Below are 19432 nucleotides of genomic sequence, written 5' to 3'. Positions count from 1 at the left end.
ACAGAGATAGGGAGAAACTGGAAGAATTTACTGAGATAGTGAAGATTGTGGTGATGGTTTTTGCGAATGGATGAAGTCAGTAATACAGAGTGGTGTAGACACTGGATGGTTCTTCAGAAAGAAGGAGGTTACAGAAAGTGAGAACTGTAGGGACTGGGCTTGGATACAGCAACAAAGAGGATTTTTCATGTACATGGAAGGTTTTAGTGACCTCGTGGTTACAGAGATAGGAAGGCTGGTAGTGACGACAGGGGTAGAGTTATGGAGCAGTGTCGTGTCAGGAGAAGGTCACAGCGATAGAGGAGATTGCAGACATTGGGAGGGTTATTGTGGCTTCAGGACACTGTACACAGGGAGGGCTGCCGGGATGGGAGCAAGTTAAACAGGCAGGAAAGGCTGGAGGGACTGGAGGAGTTTATACAGATAGAGAGGTCTGTAAGGATGGTGGATGAATTAGAGGCCGTGTTGTGGTGTAGGATTGGAGGCAGGACTGTTATAGGGATTGAAGGTTACAGTGATATCATGTGCTCTAGGGCATGGAGGAGGGTACACAAAGGGTCGAGGCTGGAGGATGTTACAGAGACAGCGTAGGCTGGAGGTATTGTGCAAGGTGACAGAAAGAGAGATTATTGTAATGATGGGAGGAGGAGATTCCTGAGATTTGGCATGTCATCCAGTCTGGAGCATTTTCCAGTGGCAGGGAGATAGTCAGCATTGAAGTAGGATTTAAATTTGCAGAGGGATTGTAGGGAGGGGAGGAGGTTACAGAGATAGAAACTGTTCTCAGAGTTAAAAGTATTCAAGGCACCAGCTCGGATGAGTTGGACTGAAGGGTCTGTTTCCTTGCTGTATGACTCTATGATGCGATAATAGAGAATGTTGGAGTGTAAATAGAGAACATAAAGATCCCAGGCTTCAATAGCACCTTCTTGTGGTCGGCGTGCTTTCCCCTCCATTTTCCTGATGCTCACTATGACAGCATAGGCATGGATTGATAACTGTGACACTCCCGATGCTGTCTCAGACAGGCTCAGTACCGCAGAGCTGAAAGCAATCCTCTTAGAAAGGGTGGGGATTGAGCCTGGGAGCTTTATGCTCTGTGTTCACCCTTCAGTACTGTATCTACGTCATGTCTGGAGGGTCGATGTTTCGAGCTATTTAAATGCTCTCTGCTCTGCTCACTGTGAATGATCTTATCTCACTGCAGGATTTATTGAGGACTCCAGATCTCCCTGTCCTTTGTCTCTCTGGTTGACCTACCATCTTCAATGTGGTGGTGGATGAGACACCCAGCAGTTGGGAAGTCTATTGGGTCAGGAGGTTCCTGAGTACCTACAGGAGAGAGAGAATTAGACAGAATGGGAAATTAGACTGATGCAGTGAGGGTTACACAGGGAGAATGGTACTGAGTGCCACAGAGATCTGGAAAATCCGAGACTCCACCCCTGGCCTGTGCTGCTGCGTCTCTCTGGAGTGGAGAATTCTGTTGAGTCAGGAACTGGAGTAGCTGCAAGAGCGAGAGACACTGACAGAGGCAGCAATTAGACCCACACAGTGAGGGATACCAAATGGGGAGATACTGAGATACATCACTAGAGTGCAGGAATGATTTCAGGATCAAGCAATGGTCATGTTGAAAGGTTTTTGATTCATGATGCAGTAGGGTCAGTACTCAGTGACGATTGAGCTACGACTGGGAGAGGTGATGACCTCGTGTTATTCTCACTAGATTGTTCATCCAGAATTTAATGCCAGTGTCAGCTATAACCATCTAACTGCTTAATATCCTTTAAGGAAGGAAGTCTGTTATCGACAGCAGGTCTGGCCTACATGTGACTCCAGATGCAGATCAAGGAGGTTGACTCTGAACTGCCCCCTGAAATGATCCAGCAATTCACCCAGCTCAAGGGCAGCTCGGGGTGGGAAATACACGCTGGCCAGCCAGAGAGGGCAACATCCCACGAGTGAATTAAAAAAACAACTCTGCTGGGAGCAGTGTCCTGGCCAGTCATGTCGGTAGGTATATCGACAGGGCTTTAAACTGACAGAGAGGATGCAGGGACAGGGTTCAGGTGGAAGGAGCTTTCCGAATCCAAATAGAAAAGATGAAGCATCGGAACACCATGAAATGTGGCTGATAACAAGCAGAAAGGAACAGGAAGGTACAGAGTTTAACTAAAACTGTACATCAGTGAATTAGGCTGTGATAAGAATTTCTGGGGAAAAATCAATTACAATGTTCTTTCTTTGGAATGGACAAAGTGTCTGCAATAAAGTAATAGACTTGTGACACAGAGATAAATTATATTTAGTCACCAGAAAGATGTGGTTACAGGAGAAACAAAAGGTGGGACATAAATATTCAATACCACACATCCTTGAGGGGTCTCAGGGAATACCGGATGGGTAACCCTGACAGTAATGGGGAACAAAGGCATGAGGGAGAACGCATTTGCCCTCAGATGATGCAGCTGAATCAGTCTGAAGGCAGATTCTGGGTAATACGTGTTAAAAGCATAAGCAGGAGAATGTTTCTCAGGCTGCCTGACAACATTTCATTGCTCAATACTGTTACACATTCAGATGAATTCCTGTATAATGCAAAGGCACTGCGATAAGTTTGGGAGACTTCAGTCTTTGTCAAAAATGATATTCTCCAAACTCATCTTGGAATGATTTTGTCAGTATTTCTTTCAATAACACATTGTGTAAATGGCCAGGGATGTGAATATCTCAGATCGACCGTTGGGTGATGACGCTGAGTGAAGGAGTAATGTCACACTGAGATATCCTCTGGGAAATTGTAGTGTAGTGGAATTCATTGAGATGATGGATTGTTAAAGTGACCATAAAGCACACCCAACAATCACAACCAAAGCCATTGACATGTGTTTGAGAGGGGAACTGACCAAGGTAAACAGGGGAAGCAGTGAAATGTGGGGCTGTAAGTGGACAGTGGAAAACATTTATTGTCATAGAGATGTACAGCACAGAAACAGAGCCTTCAGTCCAACTCATCTACGCCACCCACATATCCTAACATCATCTCGTCTTATTTGCCAGCACTTGGCCCAAATCCCTCTCAATCCTTCCTGTTCGTGTACCCATCCAGATGCCTTTTAAATGCAATAATTGTACCAGCCTCCACCACTTCCTCTAGCAGTTCATTCCATACACACATCACCCTCTGCCTGCAAAGGTTGTCCCTTAGGTTCCTTTTATATCTTTCCCCTCTCATCCTGAACCTAGGCTGTCCAGTTCTGGGCTCCACTACCTCAGGGAAAAGACCTTTTCTGTTAAAGCTATCCATACCTCTCTTGTAAACCTCTATATGGTCTCCCCTCAGCCTCAAATAGCCCCAGCCCATTCAACCTCTCCCTGTAACTCAAATCTTCCAATCCTGGCAACATTCCTGTAAATCTTTTCTGAACGCTTTCTACTTACACAACATCCTTCCGATAGGGAGGAGTCAAGAATTGCATGCAATATTCCAAAAGTGGTTTATCCAATGTCCTGAACAGCCAGAACATGACCTCCCAACTCCTCTACTTAATGATCTGATCAGTAAATGCAACCATACCAAACATCTCCTTCACTATCCTATCTACCTGCAACTCCACTTTCAAGGAGCTATGAACCTGCATTCCAAAGTTTCTTTGTTGAGCAACACTCCCTAGAAATATACCATTAAGTGTGTAAGTCCTGCTGCGATTTGCTTTCCCAAAACGCAGTACTTCACATTTATCTAAATTAAACTCCATCTGCCACACCTCATCCCATTGGCCCATCTGATCAAGATCCCATTGTAACCGGAGGTAACATTCTTCACTATCCACAACACCTGCAATTTTGGTGTCATCTGCAAACTTACTAAAAAAATACCTTCTATATTCACATCCAAATCATTTATATAAATAACAAAAAGTAGTGAATCCAGCACCGATCCTTGTGGCACTCCACTGGTCACAGGCCTCCAGTCTGAAAAACAACCCTCCATCACCACCCTCTGTCTTCTAGCTTTGAGCCAGTTCTGTATCCAAATGGCTGTTTTTTCCTGTATTTCATGAGCTCTAACCTTGCTCACCAACCTCCCATGTGGAAACTTTTCGAACACCTTATTGAAGTCCATATTGCTCACACTGACCGCTCTGCCCTTGTCAATCATTTTTGTTATTTCTTCAAAAACCTCAAACAATTTCTTGAGACAAGATTTCCCACGCACAAAGCAATGCTGACTATCCCTAATTAGAAACTTCCTTTCCAAATACATGCAAATTCTGTCCCTCATAATACCCTCCTTCAACGTGCCCACCACTGACGTCAGGCTTAAATAGTGGCACCACGTTAGCCAACCTCCAGGTCTTCTGGTACCTCACCTGTGACTATCGATGATTAAAATATTTCAGCACGGGGCACAGCAATCACTTCCCTAGCTTCCCACAGAGTTCTAGGGTACACCTGATCAGGTCCTGGCAAGGTCCTACGAAGTATTCCTGAATCAAGAGACCTTGGAGTGCAGGTTCATAGCTCTTCGAAAGTAGAGTCGCAGGTAGATAGGATAGCGAAGAAGGCATTTGGTATGCATTCCTATATTGGTCAGAGTACTGAGTACAGGAGTTGGGAAGTCATGTTGTGGCGGTACTGGACATTGATTAGGCCACTGTTGGAATATTGCATGCAATTCTGGTCTCCTTCCTAACAGAAAGATGTTGTGAAAGATTTACAAGGATGTTGCCAGGGATGGAGGATTTGAGCTACAGGGAGAGGCTGAAAAGACTGGGGCTGGTTTCCCTGGAGCGTCGGAGGCTGACCTTATAGAGTTTTACTAAATTATGAGGGGCATGGACAGGATAAATACACAAAGTCTTTTCCCAAGGTTCGGGGAGTCCAGAACTAGAGGATATGGGTTCAGGGTGAGAGGGGAAATATATAAAAGAGACCTAAGCGGCAACGTTTTCACACAGAGGGTGGTACGGGCATGGAATGAGCTGCCAGAGGAAGTGGTGGAGGCGGGTACATTTGCAACATTTAAGAGGCATTTGGATGGGTATATGAATAGGAAGGGTTTGGAGTGATATGGGCCGGGTGCTGGCAGGTGGGACTAGATTCGGTAGGGATATCTGGTTGGCATAGACAGGTTGGACCGAATGATCTTTTTCCAGGCTGTACATCTCTATGATACTATGACCTGATCAGGTCCTGGAGATTTATCCACCTTTATGCATTTCAAGACATCCAGCACCTCCTCCTTTGTAATATGGACATTTTGCAAGTTGACACCATCTATATCCCTACATTCTACATCTTCCATGTCCTCCCCATAGCAAACACTGATGTAAAATACTTGTTTAGTATCTCCCCCATCTCCTGCAGCTCCACATGCAGGCTGCCTTGCTGATCTTCAAGGCGTCCTATTCTCTCCCTAGTTACCATTTTGTCCTTTATGTTTTTTATAAAAACCCTGGGGATTCTCCTTAACAATATTTATCGAAGCTATCTCTTGCCCTCTTTTCTCCCTCCTGATTTCCCGCTTTAGTACACTCCTACTGCCTTTGTACTCTTCTCACGATTCACACTCTCTCCTGACATATGTTTACTTCTTTTTCTTCACTGAAGCCTCAAATACTCTCCATATCCAGTATTTCGTACACCTATCAGCTTTTCCTTTCACCCTAACAGGAATACTGTACACTGTCTCTGGACTGCTGTTTTCATTTTTAAAGGTTTCCCAATTCCCAATGATAAACGTTTCATTCTCTCAAAATGGCAACTCCCCAATTCCTGTATCTCGCAAAATGCCGCTTGACAATAATGACAAAATAAAGCACTTTCAAAAGGAAGGCATCGATGAGATGAGCTCTGGACAGGAACATAGATCTGCAGGTTACCAGATGCACGGAGAGTGCTTTCTACCAGACAAGCACCAGGTCAGTGTCGGGCACACAGACAGACTGGGCAAATAGATTCACACCTGAATTCACATCTCCCAGCCTGGGAACCTGAAGCTGTGCACAACCATTCTGGAGAGTTATGCAGATATTTCTGTGGCAAATAGGTTTCTGTAATTTTGAGGGAATATACTAATAAAGGAGGTTACAGAGTAAGGAGGATTGTCGGGACTTGAAGAGGTTTCCCAGTTTACGAGTGTTGGAGGGATTGGAACAGGTTACCAAGATAGGGAGGGTTTAAGATTGAACGATTCCGCAGAAAGCCTTTACAGGGAGAAATGAAGGATTCGTGACAGTGTGGAGGAACAGAAAAATCTTGGGGTCCACGCCCATTGATCCCTCAAAGCTGGTAATCAAGCTGATAGCCTTGTTCAGAAGGCATGTGATGTGTTGGCTTTCATTAGCAGGGGGATTGAATTTAAGAGCTATGAGGTTATGCTGCAGCTTTATCGAGCCCTGGTTTGACAACACTTGGTTTATTGCATTCAATTCTGGGTTCCTCATTATCAGAAAAATGTGGAAGCTTTAGAGAGGGTGCAGAGGAGATTTATCTGGATGCTGCCTGCACTGGAGGGGAGAGCTTACGAAGAATATTTGAGAGAGTTAGGGCTTTTCACATTGGAATGAAAAAAGATGAGAGGTGATTTCATAGACGTGAATGAGATGATTTGAGGCTTAGATAGAAAGGATAACCACATACTTTTCCCATTGCAAAAATGGAAATGATGAGGTGGCATGAGTTGGAGGTGATTGAAGGAATGTTTATAGGAGATGTCAGGGGTGGGCTCTTTACACATCGTGTAGCAGGTGCGTGGAAAGCACTGCCAAAAGTGGTAGCAGAGTCCAATCCACTAGGGACATTTAAGCAATTCTTAGATAGGCAAACGGAAGATAGTAAAATGTCGGGTCTGTCGGATAAAAGGTCATCACAACATTGAGGCCGAAGGGCCTGTACTGTGCTATACTGTTCTACGTTCTAAATACGGAGGGTCACAATGGCACAAAGAGGTTTCAGAAAGCTGGAGAGGATGGGATCTGAATGAAGAGACACAAAGAGGAAGGGTTGCTAGGATTGTCGAGAGTAACAGACACAGCAATGATCTGATCTGGAGCAGACGACTCAGACTGGGAGGGGTGTGAGGACTGGAGGTAGTTTCACAGGGAGGGAGGACAATAGAGCAACAAGAGGTTACAGAGCTATAGGGCCTGCAGGAGTTCATGGAGATGGGGAGGTTGGGAGGGGTGAAGCAGTTTACAGGCACAAGGATGTTGGTAGAATGGGATGGTTGGAGACAGTTTCACAGATAAGGAAGTTTAAACTTCCTGCAGTTTAGTCAAAGTTGGAAGGTTTGTAGGGGAGGGTGGCATTTACACAGATAGAGGTGTAAGAGCTGGAGAAGGTTATGGAGATGAGTTGATGGATGGAGAGACTGGAGGAGCTTGCATTGACAGGGTGGGAGATAGCCATGGGAGGATGTTACACATATAGTGGGTCTTTTCGGAACTGGATCAGAAGAGTAACAGGCATTGGAGTGAGTTCTACAGATCCTGACTGCAGCATGGACCTGAGAGGATTAAAGGGTCTCCACAGATTGATCGTGTCTTTCAGACTGGAAAAAGATATGCACTGGGGTGGACAATGTTAAAAATCACACAACACCAGCTTACAGTCCAACAGGTTTATTTAGAGGCACTAGGTTTCAGAGCACTGCTTCATCAGGTGGGTGTGGAGCACAGTCGTACAGCACAGAATTTATAACAACAGGATAGAAGTGTCATGGAATGTAATATCGAACACATTTAGTTTCTGCCTTTCACCTTTTAGGATTATCACCTGTGCTTCGAAAGCTAGTGCTTTGAAATAAACCTATTGGACTATAACCTGGTGTTCTGTGATTTTTAATTCACCCAATCCTGCCTAATAGCCCCAAACCTAGCCCTGCTCCAGTTTAGTCTGTGGCCATGTCTGATCCTCTTCCATAACTATGTTAAAACGAAGACAGTTGTGGTCACTGGACCCGAAGTGCTCTCTGACTGACACTTCAGTCACTTTCCAGACCTCGTTTTCTGAGGGGAGTTCCAGTGCTGCTACCGCCTGAGTAGAGTTAGGCCGTGTTAGAGTTACATCTTGGTTGGGGAAAATTTCTTGGACACATTTGACAAATTGCACTCCGTACGGAACTTTTACTCTGTGAGCGGCCCAGTCCTTCCAGGGGAAGCTAACATCTCCAAGCAATACTACTCTATTATTTCTATAGGTAACTGCAGTCTCTCTACACATCTGCTCCACTAGTATCCACTGGTTCTTTGGGAATCTAGAACACTGTCCCAACATAGTGACCATCCCCTTTTTGTTTCTAACTTCTAAACATATGACCTCATTTGATGATCCCTTAAAAGTATCCCTTCGAAGCACTGTTGTTCTGCCCTCCCTTATCAAAAGTGCAACTCTCCCATCTCACTCACTCTGTCAGACCTGTAGCTTCTGTATCCTGGAACACTGAGCTGCCAGTCCTGCCCATCTCTCAGCCATGTTTCTGTTATGGCTATAATATCCTAGTCCCCAAAGCCAATCCATGCTCTGAGATCGTCTGTCTTACGAGTCAGGCCTCGTCTGTTGAAATAAATGCACATTAAACCAGTAGTCTTTTCCCTCCCTTGACTGTGCCCCAGGATATCCAGAATAGGAAAATTGTTCTCGGTGGCTGACGTATTTTTCCCCTGACTGGCCAATGGTACCTCTCTTACTCAGAGTCCCTGCCAACCTAGTTTAAACCCTCCCCAGGTAACACTAACAAATCTCCCTCACAGTGATTCTGGTGCCCCTCTGGTTTAAGTCAAACCTGTTCCCCCTTGTACAGGTCACTTCTACCCCAGAAGAGATCTCAATGATCCAAACATTACCCCCATCCCCCAGCTCCTCAGCCACACATCTATCTGGCCTATCTTTCTATTTCAGTCCTCAACGGGGCAGGTGGCACTGGGAATAATCTGTAGATCACTTCCCTTGAGGTCATCCTTTTAAACCTCTCACCTAAATCCTGATACTCATTTCACAGGACCCCATCCCATTGTCTACCACTGTCATGTGGACTGACCAATGGATAATAACCCTCCCCTTCAGAATGTTCATTAACCACACAGAGACATTCTTGACCCTGGTACCCGGAAGGCAGCACACTATCCTGGGATGTCTCCTGCAGCCAATGAATCTCCTGTCTGCCCCCCTCACAACTGAGTCTCCTATCAGTATCAGGCTCATTAGAGAGGATCTGGCAAACGTGGACTGGGAGGACTTTCTGCAGTTGGGTCTATATTTGGGAAGTGGGAGTATGTTAAAGTGATACAGTGAGAATTCAGGGCCAGTGTGTTCCTGACGAGGGAGTACCAAAGGCAGAAAGTCCAGCAACTACTGATCAAGTGATATCGTGAGATTGATAAAGAAAATACAGTGTAATAAAACCAGGCGAAGCTACCCAAAAGTTTAGGGACTGCAAGGGGAAATGAGGGGAAAACAATGGCCATAAAATATCCTTGTCAGATACTATAAAGGAAAATCCACAAGGTATTTTATCAGTCTAGTTAGAATAAGAGGATTACTGGGGAAAGTGTAAGGCCTGATAGAAACCAAAGGGACAATCCGTGCATGGAGCCAGAAGAAGTAGGTGATGTCTTCAATGAATACTTCCCATCTGTATTCACACAGGAGAAAGACTTTGTAGCCAGGGATTTCATTTGGTATTGTGAGGCTCTAGAACATATTAAGATCGATAAAGGGAAGATATTAAATGTTTTCACAGGCATAAAGCTGGAGAAATCCCCAGTGCCCAATAAAATGTATCCTAGGCTGCTATGGGAGGTAAGGGAGGAGATTGTTGGGGCCCTGGTGGATATATTTAATACTTTGCTGGCCACAGGTGAAGTGCCGAATGACTGGAGGATATCTAATGTGGGTCCTTTTTTCAAGAGCAGCAAGGGTGGCGAGAGAGGAAGGACGCATGGTGGTGGGTTTTGATTGCATGAAACATCACAGCAATACTTAGAGAGGACATTCCTGTGGGATCACGCACTGTGTTGGAGGAACTGTGAAATAAGAAAGGATCATCACTTTGATACAGGTGTACTGACCCTGAATAATCCATGGCAGACTGAGGAACAAATATGTCGGGAGATCTCAAATATCAATCATAATAATAGAACTGTTATGGTAGGGGTTTTTAAACGTTCCAAATCGAGATAGGCATTGCCACTATTCAATGTTAGGAACAGAGAAATTTCGTAATTGCGTCCCAGAAAACTCCCAAACAGTATGTAAATAGCCCAACTGGAGAAAGGTGCAAAACCTGACCTCCCCTTGGGAAACAAGGTAGGGAAAGGGACTGAGGTGTTAGTGAGAACGCATTTTGCTAAAGTGACGACAGTCCTATTAGTTTTGAAAACAGCGATGGTAAAGGACAGGCCTGGTCCACAAATTCAAGTTATAAAGTGGGGCCAGCCCAATTTTGGTCGTATCAGCCAGGAACTTTCAAAAGGTGATTGGGGAGTCTATTTGCAGGAAAAGGGAAGTCTGGCAAGTGAGAATATTTTAAAAGTGAGATTAATTGAGCGATCAGCGCCAGCATGTTCCTGGTTGTGTGCAAGTCAATGCTGACAGCATTCGTAAACACTGACTGTCTATTGAGGGTCTGGTCAAGGAAAAGGGGGCACATGTCAGGTATAGCCAGCTGGATCAAGGGAATCCCTGAGGAGCATACTTTGGGTGGAAATCAGGAATGCAGAAAGGGGACATGAAATAACTTTGACAGAGAAGGATAAGGAGAATCCAAAAGTGATTGTATAAATATATTAAGAGCAAAAGAGTAACTCGAGACGAAATAGGGGCCTTTAAAGATCAATGAGGCTATCAATGTGTGGAACTGTAGAATATGGCTAAGACCCTAAACACATTTTGCACTCAAGAACTTGCTGTGGAAAAAGGTTTGACGTAAGAGGAGAAAGGTTTAAAAGGGACCTAAGGGATAGCTTTTTCATGCATACAGTGATGTGGGTATGGAACAAGCGGAGGGAGAAAGTAACAGAGACTGATACTATGACAACATTTAAAAGGTATCTGGATGGGTATATGAATAGTCAGAGTTTAGCGGTATATAGGTCAAATGCTGATTAATTGGGATGGATTTGTTTAGTTCTTCTGGTCAGCCTAGACGAGTTGGGGACTGAAGGATCTGTTTCCATGCTGTACTTCTCTACAACTTGAAAACAGTGCATGTTATAGAAGAGGTGGTGCTGGAGATTTTAAAACACAAAGGTATGGAAGGCCCCAGGACCTGATTAAGTGTATCACAGGACATTGTGGAATGCTAGGGAAGAAATTGTGGAGCCCCGAGCAAAGGTATTTGTACCATTGACAACCATGTGTGATTGGCTGGAGGGTGGAGGTTGGAATCATGGACAGTGAAGGAGGTTTTTTGAGATTACAATGGGATCTTGATGAAATGGGTGAATGAGCTGAAAAACTGCAGTTGGAATTCAATCTGAATAAATGCGAGGTAATGCATTTGGTAAAACAAACAAGGGTAGAGCTTATACAATTAATGTTCGGGCCTCGGTTAGTGTTTTAGAGCAGAGGGACCTCTGGGTTCAAGTACATAACTCTTGAAGTTTGCATCACTTGGATGGAATAGACGGTGCTTGGTATGTTTGACTATTGCTCAGTCCATTGAGTGGAGGATTTGGGATGTCATGTTGAGATTGTACTGACACTGGTGAGGCCTGTTCTACAATACCCTGTCCAAATCTGGTCGCCCAGTTATAGGGAGGATATTATTAAGTTGCAGGGGCATTCAGAAGAGATTTACCAGGACGTTGCTGGGTATGGAAGGCTTGTGTTCTGAAAATTGGCTGGGTAGGCTGAGTCTTTTTTCCACTGGAACCTGGAGAATGAGAGATGACCTTATGGAAGTTTATGAAAAAGATGAGGGATATTGATAGAGTTAATAGCATTTGCTTTTTCCCAGAATGGGGGAGTCTCAAGAAGAAGGGACACATTTTTAAGGCGAGAGGACAGAGATGTTCCAAACAAAAGGATATAAGAGGCAAATTGTTATGCAGAGGATGGTTTGTGCGTGGAATGAACTTCCTGAGGAAGGGGTGGATGTAGATACAGTTTCAACATTTAAAAGACATTTGGATAAGTACATGAATAGGAAAGGTTTGGAGGGATATGGGCCAGCAACAGGCAGCTGGGACGAGTTTACTTTGAGATTATGGTTTGTTCCATCTGAAGAGTCAGTTTCCACGCTGTACGACTATGACAAGAATATAGTTTTGTTCCATTATTTAAGAAAGGTTGTGATGGAAAGCCATGGAACTAAAGACCAATTAGCCCAATATCAGTGGTGGGTAAGTTGTGGAAGTGATTCTGCCAGACAGGAGTCACATGCATTTAAAAAGGCAAGGATTGATGAAAGATAGTCAGCACGGCTTTGTGCAGACAAAATCAGGTTTCACTAACTTGATTGTTGTTAAAGTGGTGACCACACATTGTCTACACTAATGTCAAAAGGGCCTTTGACAGGATTTAGTATGATAAACTGGTTTGTAAGGTTAGATCACATGGGACCAGGGAGGGCTAGCCGTCTGTACACAAAATTGGCTTGACAGTAGGAGACAGGGGTGATGTGGGAGAGGGTTGTTGTTCGGACTGGAGGCCTGTGACCAGTGGGGTGCTATAATGATCAGGGCGTGGTCCACTAATGTGCATCATCTAAATAAACGATTTGGTTGAGAATATAAGAGTCATTGTTCCTCAGTTTGTAGATGATCCAATTAATTTTATAGAGGGCGGCGAACACGGTTACCAAAGGGGATCTTGACCAACTGGGCCAGTAGAGCAAGGAATGAAAGATAGAGTTTAAAAATCAGGTGTTGGATCTTGTTAAGACAAACCAGGGAGAATGATCACGGTTAATGGTAGAGCCCTGGGCAGTGTTGTCAAACAGAGAGAGTCCAAGGGGTGCAGTTACACTATTCCTTGGAAGTGGTATCACAGATGGACAGGGTGGGGAAAGCGGCATTTGGCACACTTACCTTTATGGATCAGAGCATTGAGTACATAAGTTGGAGACCTTTGTAACATTGTCCTCAATATTTCCCTTGGGCAGAGGAAGCTACGGGTTGATCTTATTAAGGTTTATAAAACCATGCGGTTGATGAGGAAGGTGAATAGGCAAGGGTAGGCGACTCCAAAACTAGAGGCATAAACGTGAGGCGAGAGAGCAAAGAGGGAGTTGAGGGGCAACATTATCCACAGAGGAAGGTGCATAGATGGAAAGGAATGCCAGGGCCACATGGGAGAAACAAGAACAATTACAACATGGAAAAGACATTTGGGCAGGAACATGGAGAGGAGAAGGTTTGAAGGGATATGGGCCAGACGCAGGCAAATGAGTGTCGTTCAGTTTGGGAAACCTGGTCAGCATGGACTAATCGGACTGAGGTTCTGTTTCTATGCTGCATGACTCTGTATCAAGTTACTGGAAGAGGAGCCTATCCAGGTAAGGCATGTTTTAGACACTGAAGCAAGTTACAGCGATAGGGATGGTAGTCTGGAATGCAGCTCATTTTAAATATGGGAAGGGAATATAGGGAAGGGAAGAGGTTACAGGGATGGGAACTAATGTAGTAGTTACAAATTATTGAAGAGATTGGTCCATCAGACATGCCTCAGGCGACTGTGTGGAGTTTGCACATTCTCCCAGTGTCTGCGTGGGTTTCCTCTGGGTGCTCCGGTTTCCTCCCACAGTCCATATATGTTCAGGTCAGGTGAATTGGCCATGCTAAATTGCCCGTAGTGTTAGGTGAAGGGGTAAGTGTAGGGGTAAGGGTGGGTTGCACTTCGATGGGTTGGTGTGGACTTGTTGGGCCGTAGGGCCCGTTTCCACACTGTAAGTAATCTAACCTAATCTAAAGCCATAGATACAGTGTTGGAGAGGGAACACAGAACAGAAAGATCTCAGGCAGCATTACCACCCTCTTGTGGGAGGCCTGCTTTCCCCTTTGTTGTACGAATGCTCATTAAGACAGCACAGGCCTGGATTGATAACCCTGAATTCCCGATGCTGTCTCAGTGCAACGTAAGTCAAAGTAGGAGCGGTGATTGAGCCTGGGGTGTGTGTGATCTGTGCTCCCCCTCCAACACTGTAACTATGTCAGGTCTTGTTTTCCGATGTTTGGAGCCCTCTAATTGCTCTCTGCTCTGTGCACTGTGAGTGACCATACCTCACTGCAGGATTTATTGAAGGCTTCAGATCTCCCTGCCCTTTGTTGCTCTGGCTGACCAACCATTTTCAATGAGACACCCAGCAGCTGGGAAGTCTATTGTGTCAGGAACTTCCTGACTAACTACTGGAGACAGAGAAATAGACAGAATGGGAAATTAGACTGATGCAGTGAGGGTTACACATGGAGCATGGCCCTGAGTCCCACAGAGATCTGGAAAATCAAAGTCTCCATCCCTGGCCTGTGCTGCCTCATCTCTCTGAAGTGGAGAGTTATGTTGGCTCAGGACCTGGAGTAGCTGCAAAGGCTCTGTGCCTCCGCATTTCAATACCTCAGCAGGGAGACCGTCTGCTCCAGCAGCCTTTTTGTTCTTGAACTGGCATTAAATCCTAATGCAAAATATTTGTTCAGTATCTCACCCATAAGCAGTGATTCCACACAGACAGCCGCATTGACCTTTCAGCGGCCCTATTCTCTCCCGAGCTAATTCTTAGCCCTTGTTGAATCTTGTCAAAATGCTTCTGAAATTTCAAATATCCCTCTAGCGCTTCTAGCATCCCCCAGATTTAACTATTCTGTCATTTATGGTCACACCAAAATGTAGAATGCAACAAATTTAAAAATATTCCCCTTTTATAAAATCATGCCTCTCCCATTGTTTCTAAGCGTCCAGTTATCATTTTTTGCCATATCCTTTATAACACATTCCAGCATGTTCCCAACTTACTGTCAGGCTAACACCGTTTGGTTTCAGACTGACTGCACATCTGGTTTTGGGAATCCTCGTGGAGCATTCTGTAAAAGGTAGTTGAGAGTGTCAGCAGGTAATAGAGAAGGCAGATCAATTGCTGCCATTTATTACAGAGGGAATGGAGTCTAAATATAGGCAGGTCTCGTTAAAACGATGCAAGGTAAGTCAGACCACACCTAGATTGTAATGAACAGTATGCGTGCCCTAAGAAAAGATATTCTTGTATTGGAGGCAGGCCAGGGAAAGTTCTTTCGGCTGATTCTGGAGATGGCGGGATTTTCCAATGAGAAGAGGTGGAGTAGATTCACCTTGAACCTAATGGGCGGCACGGTGGCACAGTGGTTAGCACTGCTGCCTCACAGCGCCAGAGACCTAGGTTCAATTCCCACCTCAGGCAACTGGCTGTGTGGAGTTTGCACGTCCTCCCCGTGTCTGCGTGGGTTTCCTCCGGGTGCTCCGGTTTCCTCCCACAGTCCAAAGATGTGCAGGTCAGGTGAATTGGCCATGCTAAATTGCCCGTGCTGTTAGGTTAGGGGTATGGGTGGGTTGCGCTTCAGCGGGTCGGTGTGGACTTGTTGGGCCAAAGGGCCTGTTTCCACACTGTAAGTAATCTAATCTAATCTAATAGGGTTTTGAAGAATGGGAGAGAAATTGAATGAAACATCCAGGATTCGGAGGAGCTTTGATAGATGCCATGAAGTTAGAAACTCGAACAGTACAGCAGAGTAATAGGCCCTTTGGCCCACCATGGCTGTGCTGACCATAATGCTATTCTAAACTAATCCCATCTACCTGCACATGGGCGATATCCCTCTATTCTCTGCCTGTTCATGTTTCTGTCTAAATGCCACTTCAAAACTGCTCTCGTTGCCACTTCTCCCACCTCCTGAGCAGCTTCTAAACTCTCGGTAAAGACAACTGGACTCATTCATCTCACGTAAAACGTCTCACTCTCACCTTAAACCGAGGTGCCCTGGTATTTGATATTTCTACATTGGAAGGAGGATTCCAACTATCCACAGTATCCATTCCTGTCCTAATGCTATATATCTATACCAGGTCACCCCTCAGCCACCAATACACTCGCAAGACAATCCCACTGTGTCTAAACTCCTTACAGTAAACACATTCTCATCCAGAAAAAATTCTGGTAACCCTCTGTTGCACGCTCCCCAAAGCCTCCACATCCTTCTATAGTTTGGCGATGAGACCTACAAACCAAACATGGCCGAATGAAGTTTCATTCAGTCACAACATGACATGCAAATGTCTGTACTCAATACTGTGACCAATGACAGGAAGCATGCCATACGCCTCCTTTACAACCACATTCTGCTGAGTTGTTATTTTCAGGTAGCTATGGATTTGCATCCAATGTCGCCTGTTTTATCAATGTTTCCAATTAGTCAATTACTGCACTTCTCTCTTCCATTTGACTTCATAAATGCATCACTTCACACTTGTCCCGATGAAATTCGATTTGCCACATCTCTGCCCAGCGTTCCAGCTAATCTACACACTGCTGCAACTTTTAAAACTCTTCCTCACTATCCACAATTTCCTTAACTATCCCTAATCATTACATGCCTTTCCAAATGTTGTCTGCAAAATTACCACTCAAACTGCTGACCTTTTCATCTGAATCACAGATATAAATGACACACAGACATCGCAGCACTGATCCTTGTGAAACAGCATTGGCCACAGACGTCCAATCAGAAATTCACCACTCCACATGCCTCTGTCTACTATCACCAAGAAAATATTGTATCCAACTTACTAATGACCATTGATACCATGGATTGTGATTTGATCTTCCAGATTTCCCTTGCTATTTGAAAGTTGTCCATTCAAAATGACTCTATATTTTGATTCCCAGATTAAATTGGCTGTTTCAGGATGCACTGACTGCAGCCTTCCTTCACAACAAAACAGGACCTTGTTCGGTTTTTTGCTGATCCTGCCTAACTCCCTACAATCCCTCAATAATCACATTGTTGTCATGGTCATTCTGCAGCCACAACTCCACAATAACAGTTCGATCATATCTGTTCCCTTCAGTTAATGCTGTCATTCCATCTGCTTTGTTGCAAATGCATGGCGCGTGTCACCGAGAGAGGGCCTTTGAGGGACGGTTAGAGGTCACAGAGTGGGAGAGATGTTTGGGGGCGCGACAATGTTGCAGGGTTTAGCATAGCTGCAGTTGCTGGTGAACGTTCAAGGAGAAAACATTTTATTGTTTGAAGGAAGTTAGAGAGATAATGTGTCTTTGATTAGATTCCAGAGATAGGGACGTGTATAGGGTTGTGGATCGTTACATGGACTATACTGATCAGGGTGTAGAAACATTCGCATGATTCCAGGCTGACGTACATTTAGCAACAGTTGTGGGATATAGAGAATATCACAGTGATAGGGAGGATGGTATGGACTGGAAAATATTACAGAGAAAGGGAGGGTGGTATGGACTGGAGAATGTTGCAAGCACATGGAAGATGATATAGACTGGAGAATGTTGCAGGGATAGGGAGGAAGTTGTGGACTGAATAAACTTGAAAGGAGAGATGATTTTATGCTCTGGAATGTATTTCAGAGAGAGTGAGTGCTGTGCATGCTGCAAGTTACGACAGGGATAGGGAGGCTTGACGAGAGAGTCATAGAGAGTCATAGAGAGTCTTGTGTGAGACCAGATTCACTTATGAGCATAGGATGTGCTACAGGGAGCAGAGCCTTTTGAAGATATAAACGAGGATACAATGGCCACAAAACAGTCACACCAATACATAGGTATATAGGAACTGAAGGAATTGAAGAGATTACACAGACTGGGAGTGTTGTATGCAGTGGAGGAGATTAAATTGATAGGAACGGTCTTAGAGACTCAACAACATTGGGAAATAATGGGGGTTGCAATGGTGAGAGCAGGTTTCAGCACGTTGGAAGATATAGACCTGAAGGAGATTTCACAGATAGCGATGGCTTCCGGGTCTGGTGGGGGCTGCAAAGTAATGGGGATTGTAAAGACTGGAGATATTTACATAGAGAGGAGAGTATTAGTGATTGGCAGAATTCACAAAAATGGGTCTGCAGGACACGACAGAAATCAGAAGGGTTGTATCAACTTGATGGTGTACATAGGCAGGAAAACTTGTGGGGGCGTTGGAGCAGCTCACCATGATAGGGAGGGGCATGGAGACTGGAGATGTTGCAGAAAGATTAATATGTTTCATGCTTTAGAACTCCACATAAGTCTGTCCTGGTTCCTTCTTTATGTTTCTGAACCGCTGTCGATACGCTTCTGGTACTAATCCGTAAGCACTTAAAATAGCCTGTTTGACATGTGTATAATCTCTTGACCACTCATGAGACAGCGCTGCAAATACCTCACTGGCTCTACCTAAGAGCTTAGACTGAACTAGTTTTACCCACAAGACCTCAGGCTACTCCATCTGTTGATCCAATTTTTCAAATGAAATATAGTGGTCCTTGAAAGTAGAGTCACAGGTAGATAGGATAGCAAAGAAGGCACTTGGTATGCATTCCTTTATTGGTCAGAGTACTGAGAACAGGAGTTGGGAGGTCATGTTGTGGCTGTACAGGACATTGTTGGGCTACTTTTGGAATACCGTGTACAATTCTGGTCTCCTTCCTATCGGAAGGATATTGTGAAACTTGAATGGGTTCAGAAAAGATTTAAAAGGATTTTGCCATGGGTGGAGGATTTGAGCTACAGGGAGAGGCTGAACAGCGTGGGGCTGCTTTCCCTGGAGCATCAGAGGTTGAGGGGTGACCTTATAGAGGTTTATAAAATCATGAGGGGCATGGGTAGGATCCATAGGCAAAGTATTTTCCCTGGGGTCGGGTGTCCAGAACTATAGGACGTAGGTTTCGGGTGAAAGGGGAAAGATATAAAATAGACCTATGGGACAACTTTTTCACACAGGGGGTGGTACGTGTTTGGAATGAGCTGCCAGAAGAAGTGGTGGAGGGTCGTACAATTGAAACACTTAAAACGCATCCGGATGGGTACATGAATTGGAAGGGTTTAGAGGGAGGGTTTAGAGGGAGATGGGCCAGGTGCTGATTGGTGCGACTGGATTGTCAAGGACAAGTTGGACTAAAGGGCCTGTTTCCATGCTGTACATCTCTATGATTCTCTGGCTTTAATTGCCAAAGTTTCAAATCACTGCAGGCAGTTAGAGACTGAGATAGAATTGTGAGGTCTTTTGGAGGTTCCACAGTTCGGGAGGATTGCAGTGACTTGATGATGTTGTACATGGAAGTAGAGTTATCGGGACTGAAGCTGGGAACAGAGATAGAGAGACGTGCAGGTGATTACAGAAATATGGTGGCCAGTGGTCTCTGGTGGAATTTCCATTTTAGGGAAGTTCCATGTTTTTGGAACTGTTGGACTTTAGAAAGATAGGTAGATTTGGAGGGGCTTGAGGGGTTT

Source organism: Chiloscyllium punctatum, chromosome 6, assembly GCF_047496795.1.
Source record: "Chiloscyllium punctatum isolate Juve2018m chromosome 6, sChiPun1.3, whole genome shotgun sequence".
In the NCBI taxonomy this organism is placed as follows: Eukaryota; Metazoa; Chordata; class Chondrichthyes; order Orectolobiformes; family Hemiscylliidae; genus Chiloscyllium; species Chiloscyllium punctatum.
The sequence above is the reverse complement of the archived record's forward strand: the minus strand, read 5'-3'. Positions refer to the sequence as shown.